The following is a 13670-nucleotide window of genomic DNA, read 5'->3' on the forward strand; positions in this document are numbered from 1 at the left end:
TATATATATATATGTATATATATATATATATATATATATATATATATATGTATATATATATGTATATATGTATATATATATGTATATATATATGTATATATATATATGTATATATATATGTATATATATATGTATATATATATATATATATATATATATATATATGTATATATATATATATATATATATATATATATATATACATATATATATATATATATATGTATATACGTAGTATATATGACGAGAATAGAACCATGTTCCACACCTTGAGTTCAAGAGATAACAAGATTTAATGATGAACCAATATCACAGCGCTGTGGAGGGTGTAAGAGTCATACCCTTCACAAATGAACAGCATGGCCACATACACTCCTGAGTTCCTTACAGAAAGAACTTCCTTATATACTTGCAGAGTGTGATAAAAATCTCCGCTAATTTTGGCAAGTTTCAGCAGTATAATACACAATGGGGGAAACGTTGACCAGTACCCCCACCCTTGTCCTATCTTCTTTGGCATGAGCAAAGGGCAAGATGCGGGAGGGAGAAAGAGCACCGTGACATTCTTAAAACTTATCTTCCATGTTGGCTTTTGGTCAAGGACAGACAGACGCGTTTTCACTAGGGGGTCTAACGGAGCAAGCGGTTTCACTATCTTTCTACATTTTTTGGCACAGTTGGACAATAAAACATAGTTCAAAACAAGAGGGAACATAGTAAGCTTAATCCTTTTCACAAAGCAACCATTATTAAATGCAAACCACAATTACATAAGGCACAATAAAAGGCATGATCTCGACATTCCCCCATTTGGTCTCTACGAGACTACGTATCACAGAGACCAGGCCACATCGGCTTTATTTGCAAAGCAAAAGAGTATAGTGTTATATGTGGCCACATCGGGGTTTATTGAGTGTTGTATGTGTGTCCTCCAAGGGCATGCCACCACATAAAGTACCTCGCATGCATGTTTGAAAGGTGTCATGTTGTGCGTGTTTGGAACATGAAGGCTCAGAACATGAAAGTCCATTAACGTTTCGGATCCACAACGAAGGCCTCTGGTCCAGATGAGGTTCTGCTCCGCCAGGGGGCCAACAACCTCCCCTGCGGAACTTGCTCCCCCCACCCTTTGCAGATGCGGTCCTTGCAGATCTTCGAAGTTAATCAACGATCATGCCCATGAGATCTCTCACGTGCTGCTGTTCTGGGGAATACATAATGTTGTTAGTATCTTGTGTCTCATGTTCCTGGTCAGGGTACAGAGCATTAAAATCCGAATCACTTGAAGCAAAGAGATCCGAAACATTTGAAGCAAAGAGAGGGACTTCCTTTATGTCAAAGTCTCCCATGGACGCCTGGTCGGCTTGCGGGTCTAGGATATCCATGTCGGGTCCCTCGACTGCCAGACCCAGCGTCGCAATCAGATCCATAGTTGGGTCGGAAGGGGGTGTACAGCTGTGAGCTTGTAATACATAAGAGGCGTTAGCCAGTACACGCAAGGGGTTTACCACACAAGTATCACAGTCATCACAAACATCAATACAGGCATCAGCCAGTTCCCACAAGGGATTTTCAACACAAGTATCAGAGTCATCACAAAAATCAATACAATCTTCTGAAGCGCCGGTCACATCTGCCTTGTTGTAGGACCCATTCAGGTCGACGGCCTCTGTGGTCAAGATCATGGTCTTCCGACGGCGGTTTCTTCATCGTCCATCCTGAAAAATACTTTCTTACACACACCATGATCAAATTCCTAGCCCCCCGTCCCACCAATTGGCATTTAGTTACCTTATCTCTCAGATGGTTGGCTTATTCATAGCCGCATTTCCTGTGTCGTGTCTGGAAATTCAAATGCCATATTTACTTTCACCAATTTCCGAAAATACCTTCCTTTTAATCATCTTCCCTACATCTAATAATACATGATTTACCAACCATTCCCCCCCCCCCCATTTGGTCAATGGAAATAATCGGTATTCTCCCCTTCAAAATTTCACTGTTATCCTATCAATACCTGGACATTTTTTCCCTTCCTTCCTAGATACGCGAATTTCACACCAGTATAAACCCACTGGAAAAATTATCTGAAAAATAACGAAATCGTCTCCAAGTTCTCTAGCTAATCTCCATCCGCAATCACCAACTTTACCCTCCTATGCATTTTGCCTTAGGTTTTAGAACCTAGAGTCTACCAAAACAACAACAATTAGCCTCCCAAAGCCATTTCCCTGCAAGAGCGGGGGTTAGCCTTGCGGTCCCCATGACAATCTTCTTCATTTTGCTCTATCACCTCCCTTTGAGCAATAATTCAATTGATGTGATTCCCACATACCTGGTGGAGTTCTGTTCATCTGGTCTGCAGAGCCGTGATCCAATCTTCACCAGCCTCCAATCACCTCCTCGATTGGGGTCATTCTGCATGTAGCAATCTAACACAACGTTTTTAAACTTTACATTCATTGGTCCCCCCAGTGCAAGCCAACCCCTTGTATCACCTTCTTATCTCAAAAACAACAGTCCATAACTAACCACTTTCCTTTATTTCCTGTCTTTTCCATTAACATTTTACAACCTTTTCCTCTACTTCCTCAACAATTCCTGCAGTCACCTGTCATTGACAAATAATCCATCTGAGTCGACTTTCCAATCCAATCATCTTTGCACTTTCCACGACCTTCTTCACACTTCCTCCCAAACCTTTCCTTCAGACACAACCCACATGAGTTATGAATACAATTTCCCCTTTCAGGCGCATGTCTAGCCACTCACAAAGTGTCCACAAGACAATGTCACCATATTTCACACCTCGGACCAGCCAGGGGTCCATCGAGAGATGCATCCTAATGTTAATCAGCTCTCGAGAGCTCAATTTTGAACAGGGGTAAAACCAGCAACACTCAATTCTGCCAAGCAAGAGGCCAGAGCAGTATCACCCCTCTTCCCTCTGCCCACCATAACTGGCAGACAGACAATGGCGAGCCACAAGCCCCAACCCTACAAGGCTCCAGCTCCCATCCAAAGGACACAAACTCCCTCAGACTGGCATAATCTCTTTGCCAGCTTATGTACGAACCAAGATTGCAAACAAATAGTTTTCCAAACAAAACTCAGTTGTCACCCTATTGCATCATATTGGCAGAATTTACTTCAGCTCTCTACCACTCTTGTGTCGAGTGGTGCCCCAAAATGACATTGCACGAACCCTTTCAATACCTGTCTAAACCTACTGCCATTTAACGACGCTTCCCAGATGACGGTTCCCCATACACTATTCTGGCACAAAATTGTTGCATCCCACAGATGCCACGATTATTTGAACAAACTCATTTTCCTAATCCACCTTTTCAATTTTCATTTCAATTTAAAGTTAATCCAATGTCCTCTAATACCTCTCTTAGCATCCCATGCACCTGTTGCAGACACTTGTTTTAGCCTCTGGCCCAATAGCTGCCCAATAAACAAATAATAAAAAGAAAATAACCTGATCTATTTATTGAAATAGACCTAATTCTCATGTTGGTCAATTTTTTCACCCACTGTGACTCTCGCGTCAATCCTGCCATTCCCAACCACATTTCCAGCGAGGATGACGTCACTATTTCACACCTTTCCTTCCTTGAACAGCGGGAGTCCTCCATGAGATGCATTCCGATGTAAATCACTTCAAAGTGCCTAATTGGCCCTACCTGGAATCGCACCTTTAACATTACCGGCACCGCCCTTTCTTGATTCAAATCCTACCTCTGACAGACACAAATCCACTGCTCAACTCTATCCTGACGGACTGCATCACTGAAATAAATCCTGGCTTCAAATCAACTTTCTCAAACTTAACTATGATAAATCTGAAATAATCGCATCATCTTCCTTCGAACTCAGAGCACACCAACACAGTATACATCAAACATTGGATTCATATTTCCACAGACCTCCACCACTCTGTTAAATCCTAAACATGCCCAATGGGCAATCCCCTCTGCTCAGGGCTGCAAAATGCTGGATTCTAACCTTCCCAAACACAGCTCTTGTCCGCCAGGCTGCAAATTCAAAGCATTTTCAGTCCCCCTTTTTCCCATACACTAGCCAGTGTAAGCCAGCCAAACATAAACAAAGAGGTTCCAGCGAGCTGTGACCTCCATAACTCTAAACAACTCCACTGGCACTTTTTAAAACAAACTTTCCCAGTCACTTACTAAAATAAAGTGCAGCTCTTGTCCGTAGATATACGTTAACCAAGATTACATGAGACTTGACAACAATAGTACTGCCCCGTGGAGCAAGGCATCAGAGACAACTCCCCTCCACCTTGACTTACCCCAGGTAGAATTTGGCTACCTACAGAGAAAGTACCTGCACAACACATTTACAAACCAATTCGTCCCCTCGTATTAGGGGACATCACAAATGTTCCACCACAATTCACAGCAGGTGACCACCCACCTGCCTTCTGTCGAAGTCCAGTTCAATTTTCTGAGTTTCCATTCACAGACAGACAGACAGACGAACCCCCAACGTACTAACAGGATGGTCTCACAGAGGCCATTCCATTCAAATCTGTAGGCTGCCACGATTCTTCCCGCCAGGACACACCATCATAGTCACCATAGTCACACGACACGTCAGCAGACACAGTGAATGACATTCGACACCATAACAGACACCGCAGACACTGCTCCTCCTTGATCCATATCTGCAGACGCAGTCAGACACACCCAGTCGGACAGACAGACTGGCTCCACATTACAACTGCAAACATCCGAAATGACAACAGCTAACACCAAATATTTATTGTCCCCCTTTCAGGGAAGTCAAATCAACCACCATTAAAGCACAAAACAGAAAACGACCATATACTCAGAGTATATACCATATACTCAGAGTGAGACCCGAAAATCAAGCAGACAGACCGACAATCGAACCTGTCTTTCGACACTGCCGAACGACAAGTCTGCAGACACTGAGGGAGTGACTTTCGACCCCCAGTAAACACGGCGGACACCGCTTTGGTCCGCACCTGCAACTCCATCACGCGCCTCCAACTTCTTTTTCGGCGCATCGATCAACACAAATGTACCGACGCATCTTATATTCTACACATTGCTATCCAACCTTTCGCCACAGTCCCATCACAAACAATGTATCTCTCGCGGCATGCATGGCAGGAATCACACTCGCATTGCACCAACATGGAATTCGAGCACATTCCATAGTTGCGAAAATATTGTGCTGGACAAGACATTATTATCATCGACTTGCGCTTTCACACGCATGGCAAAGTCCACGGATGTACAAAGTCGAAGTGCCCTCTCCCTTAATTGATCCACACTGCACCTTGGCACACATCCTCAGATAATTAAATACATGTTTTAATCCAAGCGTGCATCCTCGCACCAGCTCCACCACCACCTTCCAACCACCGCAGGTGCACCTGAACTCCATGGCACACCCGCAACTCCCTCAAAATCAGTGTTCAAAGACATGACTCCATGGACAGCCAGAAAGTCAGACAAATACGGACACACACACACAGAGATAGACACAGGTGGGTTATCGCCTGCATTCTGTACAAATTCCATGTTCCTGTCCATAAGTTGGCCCATCAAGTGTAACCCCTTTCACGAAACCTTTTCTGAGGGTCAAATGTAACAGACAGACAGACCGGCAAATAGGCAGGGGCAAACCCCGAGGCCCCAGACACCATCACCACACACATACCCCGCATCACATAGGAGTATCAACATTTGTCATAGGAGTATCAACTTAAAATATCCACCCGCTCTGATCCTCCAGAGCTGAGGAAACCAGCCAACCTGAGCCCGACAGCAAATGCCATATGTCTTCGTCTCAAATCGAGGGCAAAATTTCACAATGGCAAACAATTAATATATTGTCCACATTCATCTTGGTCACCCCAACCCATCCTGGCTCTCCCAAGAGCTCCGTGTCCGGACAGACAGACAGATAAACAGACCGGGTGAAACCATAACCATCCATCCTTCCGATTGGACTCACGCCAGCATCACATGTCATTCTTGCCTTCATTCAACGCATTCTGCCATCCCAAGTCGGCCAAATACAAGCCCCGGCCATGCCGTTGAATAAACACCCAGTCGGTTGACAGCCTATCATTTTTGACTTTTACTCCCATTCTCCCTTGCTACATCTGGAGAGCCGTTAATGTGGGGATGTAATTGAACACTTGTTTTAAAGCCCTGCCTACACATGCTCTCCATAACATACTCATTATTCCCTGCCAATTTTCCCCAGCAGACTGAGTCCCACATGGCATCTCAAAATCTAAACTGATACCTCTTATTTCTTCCTAAATGTACTCATCCGGATTGCCCAATGCCCGCAGGCAATTTGGGGAACCCCTTGTCAATCAATGACACACATCAATGACACACACACAATAAACACAAATACACGCTGCAATGACAGATCATTCATTCCCTTATACACACATACCATGTGACTGACCCTTCATTCTCCATACAATACAGTATAAATTTATGCACACTCATGCACACTCCAATCCTACCTACCTGTGAACTTACCTGGCTCCTTGCTGTGAGCCGATCCATCCCTTGGTTTCTACCTGGATTTCTTTCTTCCTGTGCTTTTGAAGTCTCAGCACTTCTCCTGCCTTTCTCCTATCTGGTACCTGCGCTTTTCTGATTCCAGTTTAATTTATCCTTCTCCAAAAATCACATAAACATTTCCTATTTCCACATATAAGAAATAACCAATATCTCCCTTGAGATACAAAACAAAACGCTTCCAACTCTAGCATCCCAAAGTCTTCCTTGGAAGCATGCTCGACAATGCAGCACTGCTTCCACTCAGCACACAACATACATGTGCTCACTCCAACACATCACTTCAAGCTACCTCATCACTCGCATTGTTCACACACACGAATGCGTCCCCTGCTTGTGCACAGCACGGTCCGCATTCCTGTCTCGATTCTGTCCCACCTCGCTGTTCCCCGCGAGGCAGCTACTCCGTTGCCCCGGCAACCTGCCTGCATGTCTCGGCTCGCGTGTTCACAGCTGGATTCCACACACCTCGTACATTATAATCCTCTCTGTTTTATTTCTCCAGATCTAACCTCATCTCTTGTCCAGATAGAGCTAATACTTGACCTGCCTATAGCATATTGTCAGAACTCCTTCCTTTGGGTAAAAACTGCACCGGATGTGCATGCCTTAAATCCTGAGACAGGACAAAGAAGGCCTTGAGGGGGGGGGGGGGGGGGGGGTTTATCAGATACACACATCCAGTGCGTAGCTTAACTTAAAATACTCATCATCCTACCTTCCTTGGGCTAGTCCCTCCAGCGGGTCGAAGATCGGGCCGCCCCCCGATCTGTAATACCCTTCTCTTAACACAGTACTCACGCCGGAGTATTCTTAACACCAATATCTATTACCCATTCTTATCCTTATTCTTCCATATCCTTATAAAGGTGCAACCAGCCGCATCTTACCTGGCTCATTTTAATCCTTTATTCGCCTGACTCGGCCACCCGAATGCGTCGAATACACGCACTCCGTCTCCAGAACTCAAATCATTCTAGTTTACTTCAGATTGAGTATTACTCCGACATACCTTAATCTCCCTTAAGATATTTAATTAACGTGCACGGAACATTTTCCCGTCCATGCACCCAGGCGGTCGCTCCCAGCGCACGGCAGCACGACCCCCATTTGCAAGAAGCAGCTCGTGATGCGTACAAGGCGCAAGGAAGCGCCCCGAGGCCATCCACCGAAAAATCCTGCCTTCTAGTTTACCGCGCCGATATTTCCCTCATCCGGTCCTCCCGCGGCGCTAACTCGCGGTCAATGCTTGTATAGCGCTTCTAACTTGTCTAACTTATCACCCATGCCAGGGCTTTCCTAAAAGGGGTTCTCCCTTCTTAACTTAGCTTAACACTTATCCTGGCCATCCTCCTTGGGTCCCCTCCGTTAGTCCGCAGCCAATACTTTCTCTGGTTACTATCAACCCCATCAACTCCATCTTGTCTCTAGACTGCCCTGCTTGGGAAGTTCTTGGCTTTACCAAGAAGTCCCCCCTTTTTGCTAACTGACCCCCATTTCTTGGTTCATCAATAGACAACTTGTTACCCGAGCCAAATAGGCCTGTACTTACACACCAGATTCCAATTTGTTCGTGATCCAAGCACGGAACGACGAAATGGAAGACAGACAGCCTGAGTGAGTGAACGGAGCTCAATTTGGAAAGACCCCTCAGTATGAAAACTCACGTTAATCGAATCAGTGCTGGCCAGCCTCTCCGCTGAGTCCCCACAGGGTCTGCCTCCCAAATATCGCTCAGAGTCGGATCCCACTTCTGACACCAAAATGACGAGAATAGAACCATGTTCCACACCTTGAGTTCAAGAGATAACAAGATTTAATGATGAACCAATATCACAGCGCTGTGGAGGGTGTAAGAGTCATACCCTTCACAAATGAACAGCATGGCCACATACACTCCTGAGTTCCTTACAGAAAGAACTTCCTTATATACTTGCAGAGTGTGATAAAAATCTCTGCTAATTTTGGCAAGTTTCAGCAGTATAATACACAATGGGGGAAACGTTGACCAGTACCCCCACCCTTGTCCTATCTTCTTTGGCATGAGCAAAGGGCAAGATGCGGGAGGGAGAAAGAGCACCGTGACATTCTTAAAACTTATCTTCCATGTTGGCTTTTGGTCAAGGACAGACAGACGCGTTTTCACTAGGGGGTCTAACGGAGCAAGCGGTTTCACTATCTTTCTACATTTTTTGGCACAGTTGGACAATAAAACATAGTTCAAAACAAGAGGGAACATAGTAAGCTTAATCCTTTTCACAAAGCAACCATTATTAAATGCAAACCACAATTACATAAGGCACAATAAAAGGCATGATCTCGACATGTATATATATATATATATATATATATATATATATATATATATATATATATATATATATATATATATATATATATATATATATATATATATATATATATATATATATACATACACATGACATGACCAAAATTATGCGGACACCCCTTTTAATTAGTGGATTCGGCTGGTTCAGCCACACCCAATGCTAACAGGTATATATAATCAAGCACACAGCCATGCAATCTCCATAGACAAACACTGGGAGTAGAATGGGCTGTACTGGAGAGCTCAGTGACTTTCAGCGTGGTACCCTCAAAGGATGCCAACTTACAAGAAGTCAGTTTGTCAAATTTCTGCTGTGCTAGAGCTGTCCCAGTCGACTGTAAGTGCTGTTATTGTGAAGTGGAAACGTCTAGAAGCAACAACAGCTCAGCCGTGAAGTGGTGGGCCACACAATCTCACAGAACGGGACGACCGAGTGCTGAACCACGCAGCGCATAAAAATCGTCTGTTCTTGGTTACAACACTCACTGCTGAGTTAAAAACTGCCTCTGGGAGCAACGTCAGCACAACAACTGTACGTCGGGGCATTCATGAAATGGGTTTCCATGGCCGAGCAGCCGAGCATAAGCCTAAGAACACCATGCACAATGCCAGGAGTCGGCTGGAATGGTGTAAAGCTTGCCGCCATTGGACTCTGGAGCAGTGGAAATGCTTTCTCTGTCGTGACGAATCACGCTTCACCAACTGGCAGTCCGACAGACAAATCTGGGTTTGGTGGATTCCAGGAGAACGCGACCTGCCTGAATGCATTGTGCCAACTGTAAAGTTTGATGGAGGAGGAATAATGGTCTGTGGTTGTTTTTCCTGGTTTTGGCTGGGCCCCTTAGTTTCAGTGAAGGGAAATCTTAACGCTGCAGCATACAATGACATTCTAGATGATTGTGTGCTTCCAACGTTGTGGCAACAGTTTGGGGAAGGCCCTTTCCTGTTTCAGCATGACAGTGCACAAAGCGAGGTCCATACAGAAATGGTTTGTCAAGATCGGTGTGGAAAAACTTGACTGGCCTGCACAGAGTCCTGACCTCAACCCCATCAAACACCTTTGGGATGAATTATAATGGCAACTGCGAGCCAGGCCTAATCGCCCAACATCAGAGCCCGACTTCACTAATGCTCTTGTGGCTGAATGGAAGCGAATCCACACAGCAATGTTTCAACATCGAGTGCAAAGCCTTCCCAGAAGAGTGGAGGCTGTTATAGCAGCAAAGGGGGGGACCAACTCCATATTAATGCTCATGATTTTGGAATGAGATGTTCGATGTTCGAGTGTCCAAATACTTTTGGTCATGTCGTGTATATACAGTATATACTTTTTTTTCTTTTTTTTTTAAACACTCCACCGATCTGAGCTTTGTGGCAGAGTGGCCAGACGGAAGCCTCTCCTCAGTGAAAGACACATGAAAGCCAGCTTGGAGTTTGCAAAAAAGCACCTAAAGAACTCTCAGATTGTGAGAAACAAGATTATGTGGGCTTTCATGTGTCTTTCACTGAGGAAAGGCTTCCGTCTGGCCACTCTGCCATAAAGCCCAGATCAGTGGGATGTTGCAGCGATGGTTGTCCTTCTGGAAGTTTCTCCCATCTCCACACAGGATCTCTGGAGCTCAGTCAGTATGACCATCGGGTTCTTGGTCACCTCTCTTACCAAGGCCCTTGTCCCCCGATTGCTCAGGTTGGCCGTGCAGCCAGCTCTAGGAAGAGTCCTGGTTGTTCCAAACTTCTTCCATTTAAGAATCATGGAGGCCACTGTGCTCTTGGGAACCTTCAATGCAGCAGAATTTTTTTTGTTGGCTTCCCCAGATCTTTTTTTTCGACACAATCCTGTCTCTGAGCTCTGCAGGCAGTTCCTTCGACCTCGTGGCTTGGTTTTTGCTCTGATATGCATTGTCAGCCGTGAGACCTTATATAGACAAGTGTGTGCCTTTCCAAATCATGTCCAATCAATTGAATTTACCACAGGTGGACTCCAATCAAGGTGTAGAAACATCTCAAAGATGATCAAAATAAATGGGAGGCACCTGAGCTAAATTTCAAGTGTCATAGCAAAGGGTCTGAATACTTATGTAAATGTGATATTTCAGTTTTTTCTTTTTAATAAATTTGCAAAACTTTCTAAAATCCTGTTTTCTCTTTGTCATTATGGGGTATTGAGCGTAGATTGACGAGGGAAAAAATGAAGTTAAACGATTTCAGCATAAGGCTGCAACACAACAAAATGTGAAAAAAGTGAAGGGGTCTGAATACTTTCTGAAGACACTGTAAGTGTACATTGATGGCCTACAATTTGAATTGGTGGAAGGAAGAGTGGGATCGGACAGAATCAGAAACATTTGAAGGATAAGATCAAGGAAGGAACAAAAGAGTGGAGAGTTAAACCCGAGATTATGGAGGTCGTTAAATATTCCTGTGCCAACTAGAATCACATTTGATAGTAGAATGTGATTCGGCGATTCAGCGATCCTCCTCAGCGGCGACGAGTCTGGAATTTCACTCAGGCCAACTGGCACGGTCTTCAAGCAGCCATCAATCATCTGGACTGGTCTCCCATCTCTACCACCTCTGACATCCAACTCATCCTGGGAATTCTTCCAAAGTAAATTGCTCTCTCTCTCATGTACAGATTTATCCCATCTCGTCTTCAGTTGTCATACCCTTCCTCCCGTCCATGGTACTCGGAATTTTGTGGTGAGGCTGTTGCCCAGAAACAACTTGCCTTCGTCTCCTGGAAAGCAAATCCAATGGAAGGAAATCTCATTTCCTTTCACAAAGCCCGAAACAAGTGTGTGTCCAGTCCACCATCAGGAGAGCCAGGAAACAATATCTCACCGTTCTCAAGACCGAACTCTCTTATCTGTCTCCCTCTTCCAAATCCTGGTGGCATCTGGTCAAATCTGTTTCTGGTGTTTGTTCCCCCTCCATTCCCTCCCTCACCTCAAACGGCCACACGGCTGACTCCGCACATGAAAAAGCTGAATGCCTCAACTCTGTGTTTGCCTCTACATCTTGTGTCCCAAACCCATCCCTCTCCGTACCCACCATACCCAGTCGTACCCAGCTGCTCCTGGACTCTGTGTCCTTTCCTCCTGACAAGGTGGAGAAGTTTCTGTCAATCCTCGACTCTGATTCTGCAACTGGACCTGAAGGCATCAGCCCACGGGTCCTAAAATCCTGTTCTTCCGCTCTTTCACTCCCTCTCTCTGTTCTCTTCACCCTCTCTTTTGCTCAAGGTCATCTGCCATCTGCTTGGAAATCAGCCAACATCACCACTTTACACAAAAAGGTGCAAAAACAGATCCTAACAACTACAGACCAATCAGCCTTTTCCCAAATATCAGCAAAGTCATGGAATCCATTGTAGTGAAATCGTATCTGTACTGAACCCGGGGTGATGCTCGCTGCTCGTTGTCATCGTTGTCACCGCTAGGGGCGTGACTATAAGACCCGTTGCTGCGACGGTGCTCCGAGACTTCTCCCTTGTGACATGTTACATCGGTAGCCTCGTTAACGGTACGCCTTTATAGAATATCTAGCTTGCTTGCATTGAATGATATGAATGGATCCATGAGATGTCGCATCGTATGCTTATTGTGTATTTCTACTTTACAGGAATGATGTGATGATCTAAATGCAATTAAACCAAACCGTTGGACATAAGTTGTGTGGACCTGAATGGTTTTCCACAACACTTAATTGCATTTAAGATCTGCAGACATGGCTGGCAACAAGACGCTGACGGTGTCCATTTTCAGCGCCGACCCACAAGCCACGGACGGAGGCTTGCAGCTCAAGCACTGGCTCCGACAACTGGAGCATCTCTTTGATGAGCCTGAGACCGCTCCGACGGCTGACGCGAAGCTAGCGATTCTACACTCAAAAATCGACTACCGGGTCTACCACGCGATCGCTCAATGCACGACGTATGATCTTACCATCGCGGAGCTCAAGCGGCTTTACATAAAAGAAAAAAGCCCGGTGTATGCGCGTTATTTGCTTCAAACGCGACGGCAGCAACCCAACGAAGCGATGGACCATTACGCCCAGGAGCTCCGGCAGCTTTTGCTGGACAGCGTCAGGGAGCCACGGACTCCCGAGCAGGCTAAGGATGATCGTCTTTTAGATGCCTTCATAGCAGGGGTCTCCTCCCAGGAACTACGACTCAAACTCTTGGAGAAGACCGACCTGACCTTCGCTACGGCGGTTGAGCAAGCGACAGTATTTACTGAAGCGCGGATGCAATCGAACGCCTATGATCGCACGCGCCTTTTGGCGGGCACCTCACTACACGCCCGGCCGGAGAGTGCTACTGTCGAGGACGTGGATCCGCTCGCTGAACTCCGGGATGCTCCGGAGGATGACCCTGCCCTGACGGCTGCCGTTACGACCAGCAGACCCAAGGCCTTGCTCGGGGCCGCATGTTTTTTTTGTGGAGGGCCTCGTCATGCCCGAGTCATGTGTCCGGCACGTGACGCTATATGCCATTTGTGCTCGTTAAAGGGACATTACGCGAAAGTGTGCAAGAAAACGGCACGTGGCTCGCGGCACGTCGACTCGCGCAGCCGCGGTCACGCGGGCGCAGCAACCTTGAACGGGCTCATAGCGGAGCCCACGAGCCCAGCCCGACACCCGGCGCCTTACCCGACTTCGAAGGGGAGGGCCCCTCTCTGCGGCCCGCTGGGCGCTCAGACGTCCTTGACGGGCGCCAC

General features: G+C 45.9%; 1 long non-coding RNA gene across 2 annotated transcripts; it reads right to left on the reverse strand.

The window, feature by feature from the left end:
• Positions 1–274: 274 nt before the first annotated feature.
• On the reverse strand, positions 275–6967 carry LOC144888856 (uncharacterized). Of its 2 annotated transcripts, none has more exons than XR_013621424.1 (2): positions 6561–6967; positions 275–2432 (listed from the first exon to the last, which is right to left on the reverse strand). It is a non-coding gene; the product is annotated as an uncharacterized LOC144888856 (long non-coding RNA). The 2 variants fall into 2 exon arrangements; XR_013621425.1 differs by having other exon boundaries at positions 275–2705; positions 6561–6691.
• Between the last annotated feature and the right edge of the window lie 6703 nt (positions 6968–13670).

Source organism: Myxine glutinosa, chromosome 14, assembly GCF_964187855.1.
Source record: "Myxine glutinosa chromosome 14, kmMyxGlut1.1, whole genome shotgun sequence".
NCBI classification, from domain to species: Eukaryota; Metazoa; Chordata; class Myxini; order Myxiniformes; family Myxinidae; genus Myxine; species Myxine glutinosa.